The sequence below is a fragment of the Oryctolagus cuniculus genome, chromosome 13 (genome assembly GCF_051225735.1).
Source record: "Oryctolagus cuniculus isolate XC-2025 breed Fujian yellow rabbit chromosome 13, ASM5122573v1, whole genome shotgun sequence".
In the NCBI taxonomy this organism is placed as follows: Eukaryota; Metazoa; Chordata; class Mammalia; order Lagomorpha; family Leporidae; genus Oryctolagus; species Oryctolagus cuniculus.
The window spans coordinates 47,029,272-47,047,961 of record NC_142879.1 but is presented as its reverse complement, the minus strand read 5'-3'; the positions used below and the strand labels follow the sequence as shown (position 1 = coordinate 47,047,961).

Genomic DNA, 18,690 nt, shown 5'->3' with positions numbered 1-18,690 from the left:
CCAATAGTATTAACTAGAAAAAAAAATACTAAAAGGGATAAAGTATTATATTGTACATCAACAGTCAGGACAAGGGCTGATCAAGTCATTGTTTCTCATAGTGTTCATTTCACTTCAACAGGTTTCCTTTTTGGTGCTTGGTTAGTCGTCACCAATCAGGGAGAACATACGATATTTGTCCCTTTGGGACTGGCTTAATTCACTCAGCATGATGTTTTCCAGATTCCTCCACTTTGTTGCAAATGACCAGATTTCATTGTTTTTGACTGCTGTATAGTATTCTATAGAGTACATGTCCCATAATTTCTTTATCCAGTCTACTGTTGATGGGCATTTGGGTTGGTTCCAGGTCTTAGCTATTGTGAATTGAGCTGCAATAAACATTAAGGTGCAGACAGCTTTTGTGTTTGCCAATTTCATTTCCTTTGGGTAAATTCCAAGGAGTCCTATGGCTGGGTTTATGGTAGGGTTATATTCAGGTTTCTGAGGAATCTCCAGACTGACTTCCATAGTGGCTTTACCAGTTTGCATTCCCACCAACAGTGGATTAGCGTCCCTTTTTCCCCACATCCTCACCAGTATCTGTTGTTGGCAGATTTCTAAATGTCAGCCATTCTCACCGGGGTGAGGTGAAACCTCATTGTGGTTTTGATTTGCATTCTCCTGATTGCTAGTGATCTTGAACATTTTTTCATGTGTCTGTTGGCCATTTGGATTTCCTCTTTTGAAAAATGTCTGTTGAGGTCCTTGGCCCATCTCTTAAGTGGGTTGTTTGTTTTGTTTTTGTGGAGTTTCTTGATCTCTTTGTAGATTCTGGTTATTAACCCTTTATCTGTTGCATAGTTTGCAAATACTTTTTCGCATTCTGTTGGTAGCCTCTTCACTTTCCTGACTGTTTCTTTTGCAGTACAGAAACTTCTCAATTTGATGCAATCCCAAATGTTAATTTTGGCTTTGACTGCCTGTGCTTCGGGGTCTTTTCCAAGAAGTCTTTGCTGGTACCTATATCTTGCAGGGTTTCTCCAATGTTCTCTAATAATTTAATTGTGTCAGGTCGTAGATTTAAGTCTTTAATCCACATTGAGTGGATTTTTGTGTAAGGTGAAAGGTAGGGGTCTTGCTTCATGCTTCTGCACATGGAAATCCAATTTTCCCAGCACCATTTATTAAATAGACTGTCCTTACTCCAAGGATTGGTTTTGGATCCTTGATCAAATATAAATTGGCTGTAGATGTTTGGATTGATTTCTGGTGCTTCTAATTTTGTTCCATTGGTCTATCCATCTTTTTCTGTACCAGTACCATGCTGTTTTGATAACAACTGCCCTGTAGTGTGTCCTGAAATCTGGTATTGTGATGCCTCCAGCTTCATTTTTGTTGTACAAGATTGCTTTAGCTATTCGAGGTCTCCTGTGTCTCCATATGAATTTCAGCATCATTTTTTCCAGATCTGAGAAGAATGTCTTTGGTATCTTGATTGGTATTGCGTTGAATCTATAAATTACTTTTGGGAGAATGGACATTTTGATGATATTGATTCTTCCAATCCATCAGCATGGAAGATTTTTCCATTATTTGCTATCCTCTTCTATTTCTTTCTTTAAGATTTTTGTAATTCTCATCGTAGAGATCTTTAACATCCTTGGTTAAGTTTATTCCAAGGTATTTGATTGTTTTTGTAGCTATTGTGAATGGGATTGATCTTAGAAGTTCTTCCTCAGCCGTGGCATTGCCTGTGTATACAAAGGCTGTTGATTTTTGTGCATTGATTTTATATCCTGCTACTTTGCCAAACTCTTCTATGAGTTCCAATAGTCTCTTAGTAGAGTTCTTTGGGTCCCCTAAATAAAGAATCATATCATCTGCAAAGAGGGATAGTTTGAGTTCTTCCTTCCCAATTTGTATCCCTTTAATTTCTTTTTCTTGCATAATAGCTCTGGCTAAAACTTCCAGAACTATATTGAATAGCAGTGGTGAGAGTGGGCATCCCTGTGTGGTACCAGATCTCAGTGGAAATGCTTCCAATTTTCCCCATTCAATATGATGCTGGCCATGGGTTTTTCATAAATTGCTTTGATTGTATTCAGGAATGTTCCTTCCATACCCAGTTTGCTTAGAGTTTTCATCATGAAAGGGTGTTGTATTTTATCGAATGCTTTCTCTGTATCTATTGAGATAATCCTATGGTTTTTCTTCTGCAGTCTGTTAATGTGGTGTATCACATTGATTGTTTTGCGAATATTGAACCATCCCTGCATACCAGGGATAAATCCCACTTGGTCTGGGTGGATGATCTTTCTGATGTATTGTTGCTTTCTATTGGCGAGAATTTTATTGAGGATTTTTGCATCTATGTTCATCAGGGATATTGTTCTGTAATTCTCTTTCAGTGCTGCATCTTTTTCCGGCTTAGGAATAAAGGTGATGCTGGCTTCATAGAAAGAATTTGGGAGGATTCCCTCTTTTTCGATTGTTCTGAATAGTTTGAGAAGAAGTGGAGTTAGTTCTTCTTTAAATGTCTGGTAGAATTCAGCAGTGAATCCATCTGGTCCTGGGCTTTTCTTTGTTGGGAGGGCTTTTATTACTGTTTCACTTTCTGTCTCAGTTATGGGTCTGTTTAGGTTTTCTATGTCTTCATGGTTCAATTTAGGTAGGTTGCATGTGTCCAGGAATCTATCCATTTCTGATAGATTTCCCTGTTTGCTGGCATACAAGTCCTTGTAGTAATTTCTGATGATTCTTTTTTATTTCTGTGGTGTCTGTTATTACGTTTCCTTTTTCATCTCTGATTTTATTGATTTGGGTCTTTTCTCTTCTTTTTTTAGTTAGTTGGGCCAATGGGGTGTCAATTTTGTTTATTTTTTCAAAAAACCAGCTCCTCGTTTGGCTGATTTTTTGTAATGTTTTTTTTTTTTGGATTCAATCCTGTTGATTTCTTCTCTGATTTTAATTATTTCTCTTCTCCTACTAGATTTGGGTCTGGTTTGCTGTAGGTTTTCTAGATCCTTGAGGTGAATTGAAAGCTCATCTATTTGGTGCCTTTCGAATTTCTTGATGTAGGCACCTATTGTTATAAACTTTCCTCTTAACACTGCTTTTGCTGTATCCCATAAGTTTTGGTATGTTGTGCTGTTATCCTCATTTACTTCCAGAAAGTTTTTGATTTCTCTTTTGATTTCTTCTATGACCCATTGTTCATTCAGGAGCATGTTGTTCAATCTCCATGTATTTGCATATATTCTAGGGATTCCTGAGTTGCTAATTTCCAACTTCATTCCCCTATGGTCTGAGAAGCTGCATCATATGATTCTAATTCTTTTGAATTTGCTGAGACTTGGTTTATGGCCTAGTGTGGGGAGCAACTCGGACTAGACTAAGTTACTGGAATTAAGACTTATTCTATGCATCTGCTTTCCCACAATATGGCGCTGAGAGAGGAGCAAACAGCTTCTACACAACTGCCTCCAGTTCAACCAATAAACTGTAGGACCTGCTCCTGATTGGAGGAGAGCAGCGTACTCAGCGTGTGGGTAGCAGAGTTGGGATTGGCAAAAGAGGACTATAAAGGAGGAGAGAGACAACATGCACCAGGAACATCTAAGAGGAACATCTATCTGAAGGAACACCTGTGCAGCCCCCGAGAGAGCCGGCCGGCAGTGTGCCGCTCCCCCGCGGAAGTGGGGAATGTGGCAGGGGGAACCGCCCTTCCACGGAGGTGGAAGGGACGGTAGCCAACCCGGGAAGAACCAGCAGCAAACACGGGGAGGGCCGAGCAGACAAAAGAACAGTGCAGGGTCCTGTGTCGTTCCTCCACGAAGAGGGGGAGCGACAGCCTAGTATGTGGTCAATCCTACAGTAGGTTCCATGTTCTGCTGAGAAGAATGTAAATTCTTTATGTGTGAGATGAAAAATTATGTAGATATCTGTTAGATCCATTTGGGCTATAGTGTCATTTAAATCTACTGTATCCTTGTTGGTCTTCTGTCAGAAGACCCTATCTCTTAATACAGTCACATTCTGAGGAACTGGAGTTTAGGGCTTCAACCTGAGAATTTTGATGGGACATAGTTCATCCCCTCCCAGCCTTCTATTTTTACTGCTAATATCTAACCGTTAAATAGAGAGTAAATGAACAACTGTTAAGATTAATGGTCAAAGGGCTGGCGCCGTGGCTCACTTGGTTAATCCTCCACCTGCGGTGTCGGCATCCCATATGGGCGCTGGGTTCTAGTCCGGCTGCTCCTCTTCCAGTCCAGCTCTCTGCTGTGGCCCAGGGGGCAGTGGAAGATGGCCCAAGTGCTTGGGCCCCTGCACCCGTATGGGAGACCAGGAGGAAGCACCTGGCTTCTGGCTTCGGATCGGCACAGCGCACTGGCCGTAGCCATTTGGGGAGTGAACCAACAAAAGGAGGACCTTTCTCTCTGTCTCTCTCTCTTTCTCTCTCACTGTCTGTAACTCCACCTGTCAAAGAAAAAATAGAGATTAATGGTCATGGAGGAAAAGATGATCAGAAAGGAGTGAGGAGAAGAGGGAGGTATTGGAGAAACAAAACAGAAATTTAAGGTAATGACAGTGCTTCTCTCTGTGTATGTCTGTGCCCTCTTTTTGTAAGGATACCAGTTGTATCAGATTATGTTCTACTTCAATGACCTCATTTGAACTGGATTCCCTCTGGGAAGTCCCCTTTTCCAAATAAGGTCACATTCTGAGTTAGTGGGGAGAAGGATTGCATCATATTTTGGTGTAAAGGAGGCACAATTCACCCCATAATAATCCCTTCCTAGAATCACCCAGCGCTAGCCCAAACACTTTGGTGGTGGCTCCCAGGGCCCTCTCACCAGATGCTCTGTCCCATGCAGGAGCAAGTAGAATCATCTGAAATGAGAATTCAGAAGTGTTCCCAGTTTCCTTTGACAGTTGGACTTCAAAAGTTCTAACGTCATTTTAGATTATCTTTATACCACCAAGGCAAAGGCAGGAATTTCAAAATGGTCATTGAAAATGGAATTACTTTTAAAGATTTAATTATGTATTTGAAAAGCAGAGTTACAGAGAGAGTTACAGAGAGAGGGAGAGTTACAGAGAGGGTGGGAGGAGGGAGAGAGACAGATATCTTCCATCCTCTTCTGCATTCCCCAATGGCTATAAGTGCTGGGGTTGGGCAAGGCCAGGCTGAAGCCAGGAGCATGGAGCAAGGAGCCTGGAGCCTGGAACTCCATCCTGGCCTCCCATGAGGGTACAACGACCCAAACACTTGGGCCATCTTTTGCTGCTTTCCCAGGCATATTAGCAGGAACTGGATCAGAAGTAGAGCAGCTAAGACTCATACAGGTGTCCAAATGGGATCGCGGCTTACCCTGCTCCATCACCACTCTAGCCCTGAAAATGGAACTAAAAGATAAGTTCATTTTGCTGAAAGCATTTTTGAAATCTGTGCATGGGTTTTTTATAATATGGGTTTTCCATGAACTTTTTGAAGAAACTTTCTACGCACCTTAACTTTGTTAAACTTCACTTTCACCAGTGCAGACTAATTTCAGTGCCAACCAAATACTCACTTCCACTTGGGTGGCCTAGCATAGTGGGTTGGAGCTTATAACCAAACCACAAAATCACATAACCTGCATTCAATGGGAAGCATGTTTATTTACTAGCTGTTAGTTGCATCTCACGTGTAGAGTCAAAGTAGAAAAGCATTTACATCATTTGTGATGAGTATTAAGGAAGAACACATGCAGAGTGCTCACTCTGCATGGCTTGTGTGCATGCTACTTAATAAATGTTGGCAATTATGATTGATAGTCACTGGATTAACATTTAGGAAAATATAAGAAATTATTATTTCTGCAACTTTCCAGCATTGTTAAAATTTCAGAGTGACAATGCTAAGCTGGTCCTTAGAGATGCTAGTCCAAGCTCCTCAAGGGTTGGTGGAATAAGCTGCAGACCTAGCGGCTGGGTTCTCACTAAAAGTCATGTGAGCCCCCTTGGAAACTCCTGTGGTCCTCTCTTTGTCAGCAGCACCCAAAACTGAACAACTTTGCTGAGCTCTTACTTTAGACACAACATTATGTAGGTCCTATTAAAAAAAAAAACACAGACTAATGAATTATTTTTTATCTTGTTTCAGTTTTCTATCAATTTCCATCAAATGTCGGTGTTAAGTCCTCAGTAGGAGGACTTAATCAGACTGAAGTTTGAATCAAAAAATGTGGCAATAACCCTGCTTATATTAGGCATGATAAAACTATTTTTAGAAGTGAATTATATTGAAATGCCACTTATTTTCATTCCTCCACCTGGCCAAGTAAATGAATGAAATTAAATTTCATAATTAACTTTATAAATCCCAGAACACATGGTTCTGGTTTTCTAATTTTAAACAACGATCCAAAGGGAAATGGCAGAAATTAATATCCTTAAAGAAAAAAAGGAAGCTAAAACATTATATATATAATCTTCATATTTTATTAGCTCCCTATACTGAAAATTATCTTTTATGGTATATAATGTAATTCTATATTTCCCCCAACCTTTAATCTTAGATTTGCTCATTTATTCTGATATGTACAGCAGCTTTGTCAGAAATTTTTGGCCAGCACCAGTTCTGGGTGGTAGTTTTACTGGTTGCTGGCGGTGGGAGGAGTTTGAGGGACAATCCAAGGAAGGAGAGTATGGTGATACATTTCCTCTAGCTCTTTCTCTGATTCCTGTCTCCATTCCTAACAGAACATCAAAAGTAGGAGTACTTCTAACAGAATGCATACATAGCCACAAAGCAGCTGCAAAATGGCTAACAAACCTTCCTTTTAAACTATTGATGCTTTCTTCCAATTAATATTCCAAGTTCCACCTCATCCCTCCCATCCTCTGAGCAAAGTTCCCTGACATACCCACTTGCTGACCTGATGGCAACGAACACAGATGTGCCCAGTTTCCTCAGCCTCTGTGTCAGTTTCCTAGGGCTGCTGCCCCCAAGGGCCAGACCTGGGCGGCTTGCAGTAACAGGAAAGTATCCCTGTCTCGCTGCTCTGCAGGCTGGAACATGGGCTAACATCAAGGGGTCAACAGGACCATGCTTCTTCTGGTGGGGACGTCCTTCTCTTGTCTGTCCTTTCAGGTGTGTACTAGCAACCCTTGGCCTGCCTTGGCTTATCGATACTCCCCTCCAGTCACTTGGCCATCTTCTCCCTGCTTCTTCGCCTTGTCTTCTCTTTTAGCGCTGGCCAAAAATATCTGAGAAGGCTGCTGATTGTGTCCCCATGATGACCTATTGCCTCTTATGATATTATTATAATAAGATCACTGTGGCTGACACTACTACTCTCATCAGACACCTGATGCTATAGCACTTCCCAGAATTCCTAAAAACTCTAGAAAATCAACAGTCACCGAATTCTGGGAATCTCTGCCCAAAACACCACCTGTTATGCCTCCAGATCACATAAAAACATGACCCTGAACCTCCTGGATTGCAGCTCACTCTTGAATGTACACTTTCACTTGGCTTGTGCATCTTTTTTCCTTTTTTTTAAAGAATGGGATTTTTTAGTTTATTATTTATTTATTTATTTGAGAGGTAGAGTTACAGTGAGAGGGAGAGACAGAGGGAAAGGTCTTCCATCCACTGGTTCACTCCGCAAATGGCTACAATGGCCAGAGCTGGGCTGATCTGAAGCCAAGAACCACGAGCTTCTTCTTGGTCTCCTATGTGGGTGCAGGGGCCCAAGTATCTGGGCTATTTTCTACTGCTTTCCCAGTTAATAGCAGAGAGCTGGATCAGAAGAGGAGCAGCCAGGACTAGAACCGAGGTCCATACAGGATGCCAGTGCTGCAGGCAGAGTTTATCCCACTGCACCACAGTGCCAGCCCTGGCTTATGCATCTTATTCCTCTGTTAACCTTTAACCACATGTTGTCCTAGAATTCTTTCATGCATCAGCAAGAAGAATCTGAGATCCCTTGGCTCCCAAGCAATCCCAGTCTATCAATAGGGCTGATTTTCACTTTCTCAGATTTCATTGTAAGCGTAGCATATTTATTTCAATTAGTAATTACTTACTTTTGATGATAATGTAAACTTGAAGTAAAATTTCAGCTGAAGAGAAATGAAAAAGGCATATTAGTACAGTGGTCTCTGGGAGAGTGACTACAGCGAGCGCAGTGTCTGCAGGATGCAAGTTTGGAGAAAATTGTGTGACAGGTTTGTTCTAGGTTTCTACTGATTTGTGTGAAAAAGAAAAACTGCATTTTGGTCTCATGGATCCCTTTGCAAGTGTTAAAAATTTACATTTGTAAACATTCCCATGTGTTACTGTAGAGATTGGAGGGGTGGAGAAGAAGGATAGGAACAGTGCACAAATGTTAAAACAGGAATTACTTCAATCCAAGTAGGAAGTCTACTCACACTTAACATAAAATCCTGCTTTTTTTTCTACTTTTATTTTCTTATAAATTTGTGATTTATTTGGGCTAGAAAAGATTCTTGGGTAAGAAATGTTACATTTGGATTAAATTTATGTATTTATCTAAAGTAAACTGTGTTAGGGGCTGGCATTGTAGTCAGTGGGTTAACCCATGCCTGCAAAGCCAGCAACTCACATGAGTGCCGGTTCTAATCCCAGAAGCTCTACTTCTGATTCAGCTCCCTGCTAATGCACCCAGGAAAACAGCAAAAGATGGCCATCTTCTCCCTGCTTCTTCCCTGCTACTTGGGCCCCTGCTACCCATGTGGGAGACCTGGATGGGGTTCTAGGTTCCTGGCTTTGGCTTGGCCCAATCCTGGCTGTTGTGCCATTAGGAAAGTGAACCAGAGAATGGAAGATCTCTCTCTCTCTTCCTCTTTCTCTCTCTCTGTGTCTCCTACTCTGTTGAGTCTGACTTTCAAATGAATAATAAATTTTTAAAAATAAAATAAACTGTGTTAAGTTAAAGAAATTACCAGTCTTCCTTCTGACTCGGGAACACATTTCTTCTTACATATACAAACCCCTGGAGGAATCACAAGACCCTTTTTGCTCTTTAATGGGAAGTGATCTCATGAAGTGGTTTCTCCTAACCCCAGCTGGGGGAGTTGCAGAGGAGGATTGCAGACCTGGGCAGTCATTCTGTGAGGGCCTGGTACTCCCTAAGAGCCATGGTCACCTGGGGTGAGGAACTGGGAGACTGGGAAGAGAGTTCTGGGAAGCGCAACATGTCAGAGCCCCACGTCACGTTATTTCTCCAGTTTGCTACAGGGTGGGCATTTGGCTGAACAGTGATAATGACCGCATCCCATATCAGTGGATTGGAGTCTGAGTTCTGGTTCCACTCCTGATTCCAGCTTCCTGCTCATGCAGACCCTGGGAGGCAGTGGTGAGCTCAAGTGGTTGGTTTCCTGCCACCTACATAGGAGACCTTGATTGAGTTCCCTGGGGGCCATTACGGCCTTAAAGCAGATGAATCAGCAGATGGGAGGTCTGTCCCTTCCCTCACATAAATACTTCAAAAATAAGGTTTGCCTAGGACCTGCAAAGGAAAGGAAAACCCACCCTGATGCTCTGGGTCTCCCTTCTGTGTACATGTTGTAGCCACTGGTTTACACGCTTAGGTAGGAATCAAGAGTTCTGTTGCTGACCTGCACTGTGGATAGGCAAGTTTTGAAGGCCTGGTTAGAAATTCATCTGCCAGTTCTCACCTTGTTTATGGTACCTGCTATAGGCTCAAAGTTTGTGTCATCCCCCTAAATTCATATGTAGGAAGTGAATTCCCAGTGCAGTAGGCATCCCATATGAGGACTGGTTCATGTCCTAGCTGCTCCACTTCCAATCCAGCTCCCTGCTAATGTGCCTGGGAAAGCAGCAGAAGACGGTCCAAGTAGTTGGGACTCTGCCACCCACATAAGAGACCCTGGTGGATTCTAGGATCCCTGCTTAGGACTGGACCAGCCATTGTAGCCATTTGGGGAGTGACCAGCAGATGGAAGATTTTCTCTCTCTCTTTCTCTCTCCCCTCCCTTATCTCTCTAATTTTGTTTTTCAAATAAATAAAATACACATTTAAAATTTTTTAAAAAGAAAAAGATTCTTTGAGACTTTCTTTTGCTTTGGTTTCTTCTCTACATTATCTGGGTTTCCATGCAGTCTTCCTCAGCTACTTCTGATTCATGCGGGATGAATCTGATTTTTTTTTTCCTATTTCTATAAGTTAATTTATGATCTTTCTGAGTCTGGCTTCCTTCACAAAGAGCAATGCATTTGAAACTTATTCATATTTTCACAGGGTTCAGTAATGAAAAAAAGATAATTCCTGAGTAGTATTCCATTTTCTATACTTGTTTATCTGCTCCTAAAAAAAAGACATTTGGATAGTCCTGTTTTTTGACGATTTATGATGTTATAAATATTTATGTGAATGCTTTTGTGTGAATCCAAGTTTTTGTTTTATGTATTTATTTATTTCTAATGTGAAATACACTTAATCAATTAAAAGCAACGCACACTCCATGACAGTCTGTAACAGTGTTAGGGAAATTGGAGAGTAACCATGTGCCTGATAAACACCCTGGCAGCAGGGAGACAGGAACCCTTAATGTAGGCCCTTACTTTTCAGTTGCCAGCTGAGCCTGCATACTTTTATTTTGGCAAAATATTTTTTTGGAAGTAAAGCAAAGGGAGGTGATGGGGCCAAGTGAGGGAGGTCCAAGAAGGAGGAATCTTGTGTAAAGAAGGGAAACAGATAGTGTGGTAAAATACGACTTTTACAACTCACCGTCAGAACTGTCTGATGAGGTCGTGGGGTCAGCCAAGGCAGCATTTCTCATCTATCAATATCCACCATTGTGTAACTCAGAAAGCTGGAAGAAAATAGGTGTGAGATGGTTGTAGCCAGCCGGTACAGGGAGAACTGTCTAATGTCAAAAGTCATGGCAACCAAGTTTCTATCCAAGGGATCCATTGTGAGTTCTGTCAATCTTGCACAGTGATTCCAAAGTCCAGAGTAAGAAAACTCAGTGAACAAGATTCCTTATGGAGTAGCATGTGAAAATGATTCTTTGAGTGTCTGACCTTGTGATGCTGGCATCACCTATCAGGGTGCTGGTTCGAGTACTGAGATCCAGCTGCTACACTTCCAATCCAGTTCCCTGCTAATGTGCCTGGGAAGGCAGCGGAGGATGGCACAAGGGCTTGGGACCCTGCCACCCACATAGGAGACCTGGATGGAGCTCCTGGCTCCTGAGACGTTTTCTTTTTTCTACATTATCTTGGGGTTCCATGTATTCTTCAGCTACTTCAGATTCACGTGGGATGAGTCGAAACCCTCTGCTTTCACACTGGCTGTCAGGCATGGATCTGAGAGTGTTGACAACCCTTTTTCTCCGAAGAACTATCACTGTGGTACACACACCAACACCATACTTTTACCTCCTTTTCCAGGGAGTTTTGCTGCTAAGAAAATGTGTTTGCTATTAATTGAATGTGGTGCCTTTCAGCTGCTTTGTGTACCGGCCTGATATTTGCTTTCTTTGCCTTACCTCCAGGATTTTGTTTGTCCTTTCTGCTGGCCTCCAAGGAGGCTGAAATGGATGCAGGTTGTCTTGCCATCCCAGGATTTCTTTGAACATCTGTCCAGTCATCTGATCATTTCCTACTCCCACTCACACAGTCCCACAGTGATGGAACTTGCGTAGATTTGCACATATGGTTGATGTTCACAGCTTGAAAGTGTCCAAGCTATTTAAGTTTGATTTTCATTTAAATGAAAGCTCATAGTTTTGCCCAGAGTTGAAATCAAGGTGTTAGAAATCCCCAGATTTCCAGGTCGTTAGAGCATTTAAACATTAGTTCAAGCACAGCTGCTCCTTTTAGTAGAAAGGAATAAGTATTAAGGAGAAAAATTCAAAAATATCCACCTTAAAATTTTAGAGTGTTCAAAATGTGCTTTGGGTGTCTGGTTTCAAAAGTCCCTTTGAACTGCCAAAGTCCGTTTAATAGATTGAATGATTACCAAGTAGTTCCTAAAAACAAGCAGAAATTGGTTCATGGAACCATCTGATTAGGAAAAGGAGTTTTTAAGATGCAGTACCCCAGTTTAAGGCAGAATTCTTAAGTGAGGGTGCTGACCTATTTTGTACATTCTCTCTGGCCTCCAGGACTGTGATGATCCTTTGAACTCCATTTGGCTTGTTATGGTAATATTTGGAGGAGATTTAGGAATTTTAAAAAGATAAAAGGATTTTGAGAATGACTGAACCCATCCTTTGTGTGCCTCCAGGGCTTACTTCCTACCTCATAGAAGTTTTTGGTAAGTTTGTATGGAATGGAATTAAACTTAAGGGAGGAGAATAATAGTTAACTGAAGCACATTTATGCTGTGACTCATACTCCACAGACATACTACACAGAAAATGTTCTGTGGCACAGAGGGTAAAGGCCCTGCATGGAAGCATGCATCCCCTACCAGAGTGCCTACGATGGAGTCCACCTTTTTTTTTAAGATATATATAAAATATATATATATAAAATATATTTATTTGAAAGGCAGAGTTACAGAGAGGCAGAGGCAGAGGCAGAGGCAGAGGCAGAGGCAGAGGCAGAGGTAGAGGTAGAGGTAGAGGTAGAGGAGAGAGAGAGAGAGAGAGAAAGGTCTTCCATCTTCTGGTCCACTCCCCAGCTGGGTGCAACGGCCGGAGCTGTGCCAATCTGAAGCCAGGAGCCAGGAGTTTCCTCCCGGTCTCCATGTGGGTGCAGGGGCCCAAGGACTTGGGCTGTCTTCTACCACTTTCCCAGGCCATAGCAGAGAGCTGGATTGGAAGTGGAGCAGCCAGAACTCGAACTGGCGCCCATATGGGATTCCAGCACTGCAGGCGGTGGCTTTACCCGCTACAGCACAGTGCTGCCCCTTCCACCTTTACTTCTGACCCACATTGGAAACCCAGATGAAGCTCCTGGCTCCTGACTTTGTTCCAGCCCAGCCTTGGCTGTTGCAGATATTTGAAGCAGTGAACTGACAGATGGAAGATCTCCCTCTCAGCCTATCTCTCTCTCTCTCTCTGACTTTCAGATAAATAAAAGTAAACTTAAAAAGAAAAAAGTTAGCATAGGAATTTCTGTTTTCCTCAATAGGAGCAAGGACATCCTCGGCTAAGTGGGATGGAATAACGTATTCATCTAACATGATTTGTGTTCTGCTGATTCATTTTGGAGAGTCCTGCTCCAGACTCATGCTGTGCCATTTTATATTGAAACTGAATGATATTCGTGTGTAGAGATTTTAAAAAAATAATTTTTAAGTTGCTCCAAAACCTCAAAGTTCATCATAACTGCGGAACTTTTATCAGTTGCTTCCCAAGTGTCTTGCTCTCCGTCCTGCGGTCTGCAAAGCCCCTGCTGCTGTTGCTTGTTACCCAGAGCTGCTGCAGTTCAGGTGGGACAGGATTGCAGCTCTTCTCTGTGGCCCGGGCCTCTGGCTCGGAGGCCCCTCTGTGAGCAGTGATGGGCAGCATTGTCCGTTCATCTGATTTTGTTGGGAAGAGTAACTTGAACGAGACCCAGCTGGGAATATTCTCTGGGGTGTAGGCAGCACTCCATGACAGTCCCCCTGTAACACTACTCCGTCCTCTTTCCCCATTTCCCACTGACATCACAGCTCCGGAAACACTACTGCTGTCTTCCTTAATGTGCTGGAGAGAACCCTACCAGAGAGGGAGGACTCTGACGGCCTTGGGGATGTTGTGGTTCATTTTCTTTTCATCTGCCTATGTTTTATTAGTACAAACTACAGAAACTAAAACATGACCCAAAGCTTCTTGGGGGAGGTGGGGTGGGTGGAAAAACAAAGGAAGAGATTTTTCTTTTCCTTTTTAAATGTTTTAAGTGTGAGAAGCATCGAATGTGATGACTAACAGTAAGCACTTTCAATGCCAGCCTTCTCGTGGACTGGTCGTAGAGGTGTTGATCAGCCTCAGGATCCGGCATTCCCTGCAGAGCACTGCTCCAGTGTGTCCATACTTTCCTGGTCAACATTTCCCCCTTTCCACCCACACCACACATGCAGCTGGGAACCTCCCAACTGCTTGAGTGACATTCCGTTCCCCTTCCGCTCTAATCCCATGGGCTCGTCCTGGGTCCCACGCCCTTTTGCAGCTGTGAAAGCCATCAGTCCTGTTTCCTCACAGGGGAGCTGTGTCCACATCCAGAGAGTCGGAAGTGAGAAACACACACCCATTTTTCAGCCAGGTGGTGGAATTTATAACGCGGAACATGTGGGGACTGCTGGAGTCCTCAGTGTTGGGGAAGACGATTCTTCCCATTGGGAAGGCTACTCCATGCCCTGCCATGCATGGAGACCTTCTCTGGGTTCAGAGGGCTTGCAACAGAGTCACAAGTGTGGTGTTTTGGTGTGAGCTAGAGGCCAGACGGCATCCAAGAGCTTCAGCATCTTCTCAGAGTTCTTTTAATAACTTGTTTATGTCTTGAGCAACTTCCTTTGAGATGCAAGCTTCTCGGAATCATCACTGAGGCACTTATTAGAAAGGCGGATTTCTTTGTCAGAGAAATTGGAAGCACGTCCTACAGCTTTTAGGCATTTTTTAAATTGCTGCTTTGGTTTTGTTGGTTTTACTCCATGTCTCGTCCTTCATCCTCCTGGCATTAAGCTGTCTCGTCTCCCGGAGCTGCCCACCCCTTTCGATCCCTGTCCTGTCTTTTCTGCACTACTGTGAACCTGGCGTTAAGTACTCCCGAGGCATATCATGCATTCATATCTTTGCTTTCCTGGATAATCTGAGAGTGGTAGCACATAGGCACTCATTCATGAAATTGATTTGTAATAGTGTGAACTCACTGGTTCAAATGTTCTGGCTCATCAGGGCTCTCCCAACTTCTACTGAGTGTGTTGTGACTTACATCACACTCATACGAGGGCACGTCCAAGAGTTCATGGAAAGTAGAATTAAAAGATATTTGTTTTGGGGCAAAAAGTGTTGAAATCCATGCAGACAATGAGTCTTCAAAAGGTGCATGGGAAATGCATAGTATGAAAAGATCTATTTATTGGTTTTAAAATAAGTGTATCATTTATTTTGCCCCCAAATAAGCATATCATTGGTTTCCTTGTATATATGTCTCTTTATGAATGCCAGCGGCAGTGAAGAAGAAACTGTATTCTTTGTTTCTCAGGCCAGACTCTCCCGGAACGAAAATCAGGATGTCAAGAATAATCACCAGTAAGTGTTTGTTCTCCAGGGCCTCCCTCCAGCTGCCTTGCCACGCCCGTCTCCGCTGTCAGTTCCTCCAGAGCAGTTCGGTTCCTTCCTAGACGCTGCTTCACACAGTGCTCCGAGAGCAATCCTTCCTTTCTGATGCGAGGCCACTGTCTGGTTACTAAACATATAAAGGTGCATACATACACACATACACACACACATACATTCACGGTCTCCCAATACAATGATTTCCCGCTTCTCTTCACCCATCTCGGGCAACGCGTGGTTCATCTTGTGAATGATCTTCTGAAGATCCTGCCCACCACTTTTCTCATCTTTCCTAGATGTGAAGGTGGACATAATGTGGGTTAACCTTGAACTCCTGCTACAGAAGCTTCATCCCTTGGTGGTATTAGTTTGTCCCCCTTTCTAATACAAGGGTCTAGGCTCCCTTCTGGGTCATTGGCTCTGCTGGACAATGTGCTGCCCACACGTGACCTGCGTGCTCACTTACCTGAGTTTCCCCCTGGGGGAAGCTGCTCACTGGTTTCTACCCAAGCTGCACCTGAGGGTTTCTAGCATGTACCCGGGATGGAAACACCTGTGCCAGCACAGGGTTGGGTATGGTTTGGATGATGAAGAAAAATATGTGGTGGTGGCAGAAAGGGATCTTTTAATGAAGAATGTAAGGGCTCATAAAGAATTAAATGCTGTGGGACAGTTACAGGGTCCTGGCATTCGTTGCTGGTGGCTGCCGTGAAGTGCCTCATGCTCCTTCCGAAGACTCCAGGGAGGGATCTGTGCCGGGTTCCGCTCTAGCCTCTGCTGATGCCCTGGCTTGTGGCAGCAGAACACCCATCTTCACTCAGTAGCCTCCCTGCGTGTACGTCTGTGTCTCCCTCCAGTGTTCTTTTGTAAGGATGAGAGTTGTATTTTGGATTGGGCCCCCCTACTCCTATATGACCTCATTGTAACAGATTTCTCAGTTCCATCTGCAGTGACCCTATTTCCAAGCTAAGTCACATTCTGAAGTATTTGGCGTTAGGACTTCAACACAGGAAGTTTGGAGTGACACACTTCAATCCATACCCATCATTGTTTGTTCTGTGCCCAGGTGGAGCTATTTTGAAGTGCCAGTGAAACCAAGATATGATGCCTACTGTTGCTGGAATCAAACAGCATCTTCCATGTTTGCCTTTTATAGGCTTGGCCTAGGTGTGCTATTCAGACTTTCTGAATTTCCAGCATTCTTCTCCCAGACAAGTGTGGTTCCTGGACAAAAGCTGCAACTATAAGATATAATTGCTTTGCAACCAAATAAGATACAACTGTTGTGCAACCAAAGGCCAGTCTAAAGGTAACCACTCCACAGGGACAGCTGAAAGTAAGCGAGGAGCAATGAGAGAAGGAATTTCACTTGTCATCGCAGCATTTAGGAACCAAATGGTATGAGACCAGGCACTTCTCCTCGAGAACTACAAAATATGAGAAGGTTTTTTGAGCCTGCATCAAGGCCATTTTGGCCTTAATAATATTTGAATAGAGGATATTAACAGAACCTGTGTCCTACTGCTTGAAAGGAATAAGTCTCCCATGTGCAATTAGGACTTTTAAGTCCCTTCTAACTTACTGACCAGACTTTAAATTGAACAGTACCTTTCTGGCACTGGCTACATTAAAGCAAGGGGTCAGAGGTTGAAGGAATCTACAGCTTAAATTTTCAACTTGCCACAACCAAGGGGCAAATTTTGTTTCTTAAAGCAATTCTGAGAAAAACTTTTTAAAATGATGCTTTTTTCTACCAATAAGCCAGTGAGTATATTCCAAGGTGGGATTTTCTTATTATCACTTTGTACCATGCCTTGCAACTTGGAAATAAAGAAGACCTTTATTTGGGGGACTGAATTAGACATGGGAGAGACCTTGGACCAGGAATCCCGGGCAACAGTACCAAGGTACTTCAGAAAGTTTTGGGAAATACAATTAAAAGACACATATTTTGGTGCACAGTATTTTAGAATCTGTTCAGTTTTTTCCCAATACACATTTTCCATGAACTTCTGGAAGACCTGTTGTGTGGCTGCAGCACTCAGTAGCGTGTGCTACTCCTGCCCTATCCTCTCAGCTTCATACTTTACACAATGGCTGTCATGGGATGTAGTGACTCACCTGTCAACTTTATAAGAGGTGTGTGGGGAGGGAACTTTGCTTGACAATACAGGAGTTCACATGATTATATTTCTCTCACACTAATTAGAGTGCTAGGGGATAGAGGTTGTAACTTTAATTGTAGTCTCTCCAGCAAATTCATAATGAAAGATAATGATTTCTTGTTTCATGGCAAATGTATGCTTTCCAAGTATCTCCTGCTTTTCTTTCTTATACAATTAGAAGTGTCATTTGAGAATTGCATTTCAGATATTTCTACTTCTTACTGAGAGCATGATCTAAAATTTGAATACTTGCTTGTTTGGGGCTTACTGCTGTTAAGCTCTCTCTTAACCTAAGGTAGGACAATGGCACCATGAATTATGTATATAAAAATCATAGACTGGAATATGTGGGAAGGAGATGGGAAGAAAACATGCTTGTTTTCTCCTTTCCCTCCCTCCTGAATTCTCACCCATCAATAAATCTTATTTTTTCTACCTCTAAAACATTCCTGAAATCCTCCTACTTTGTTTTAGCCACCACTCTTTAGTCTAAGCCACCTTGACACTCACCGGGGCTCCAGGACAAGCCCTACCTGCTACTCCTATGATTCTATTTTGGGTCCATCAAACCCACTCTCCACCTGGAAACCAGGATGATCTTTAAAAGTATACCCCGTCACCATCCTGCTTGCCCTTTGACTAAAATCCCAGCTCTACTTAGGAGAGCTTCATGAGCTATGCTCAGCGTACCAGGGGCATCTCCTTCCACGCCCCACCTCCTCCAGCCTTTTCGGGCCTTTGCACATTGTTGAAGAGTTGTCCCTCTTAGGTCCTCCCCACCTACTGCTCTTTCTTCCTGGAACACTGGGCTTCCACTGAACACCCTCTGTCAGCACAAGTGCGGGTATTCACACACGTACTCACACGCGCACACACAGACATGCTCATTCTTACACAGAGCCTCACTCATACAGATTCATATCCCACACTCACACTCACAGGGACCCACTTAGACTCTTACATACACAGACACACATGCATGTGGGTGCATGCGTACACGCACCTGACTCCTTTAAATTACTCCAGTCATGGTTTCAACATCTCCTCCTCTGAGAAGTCTTCTCAGGCCACCATGTCTGCATATATTTTCCCACCTGCCATTCCGTTTCACTGCACCTTGCTCCTGCATTTCATATCATCTTCATCGTTTTGCTGTTGGGTATCCCTTATTCTCTGACTTCTTCCTGACTATTCTCGCCACCAGGTAGGCAGCATGTCAGTCTTCCTTATCAGGGTACATTCTGTTCTTAGCACATGGATTGCAACAAATATTTGTTGACTGGGTATAAACAAT

At 43.0% G+C, this 18,690-nt stretch overlaps 1 long non-coding RNA gene across 16 annotated transcripts in view; it reads left to right on the top strand.

Moving 5' to 3' along the window:
• LOC127483555 (uncharacterized) overlaps nucleotides 1-18,690 on the top strand; it is a 194,712-nt gene that overhangs the window by 9,936 nt on the left and 166,086 nt on the right. For 3 of the 16 annotated variants that reach the window (XR_016218930.1, XR_016218944.1, XR_016218941.1), the window contains 3 exons: nucleotides 12,130-12,281; nucleotides 15,158-15,204; nucleotides 15,528-15,896. The exons of 4 other annotated variants lie outside the window; for them this stretch is intronic. This is a non-coding gene — a long non-coding RNA (uncharacterized LOC127483555). 9 more of the 16 variants (XR_016218936.1, XR_016218942.1, XR_016218931.1 and 6 more) reach the window with 8 other exon arrangements.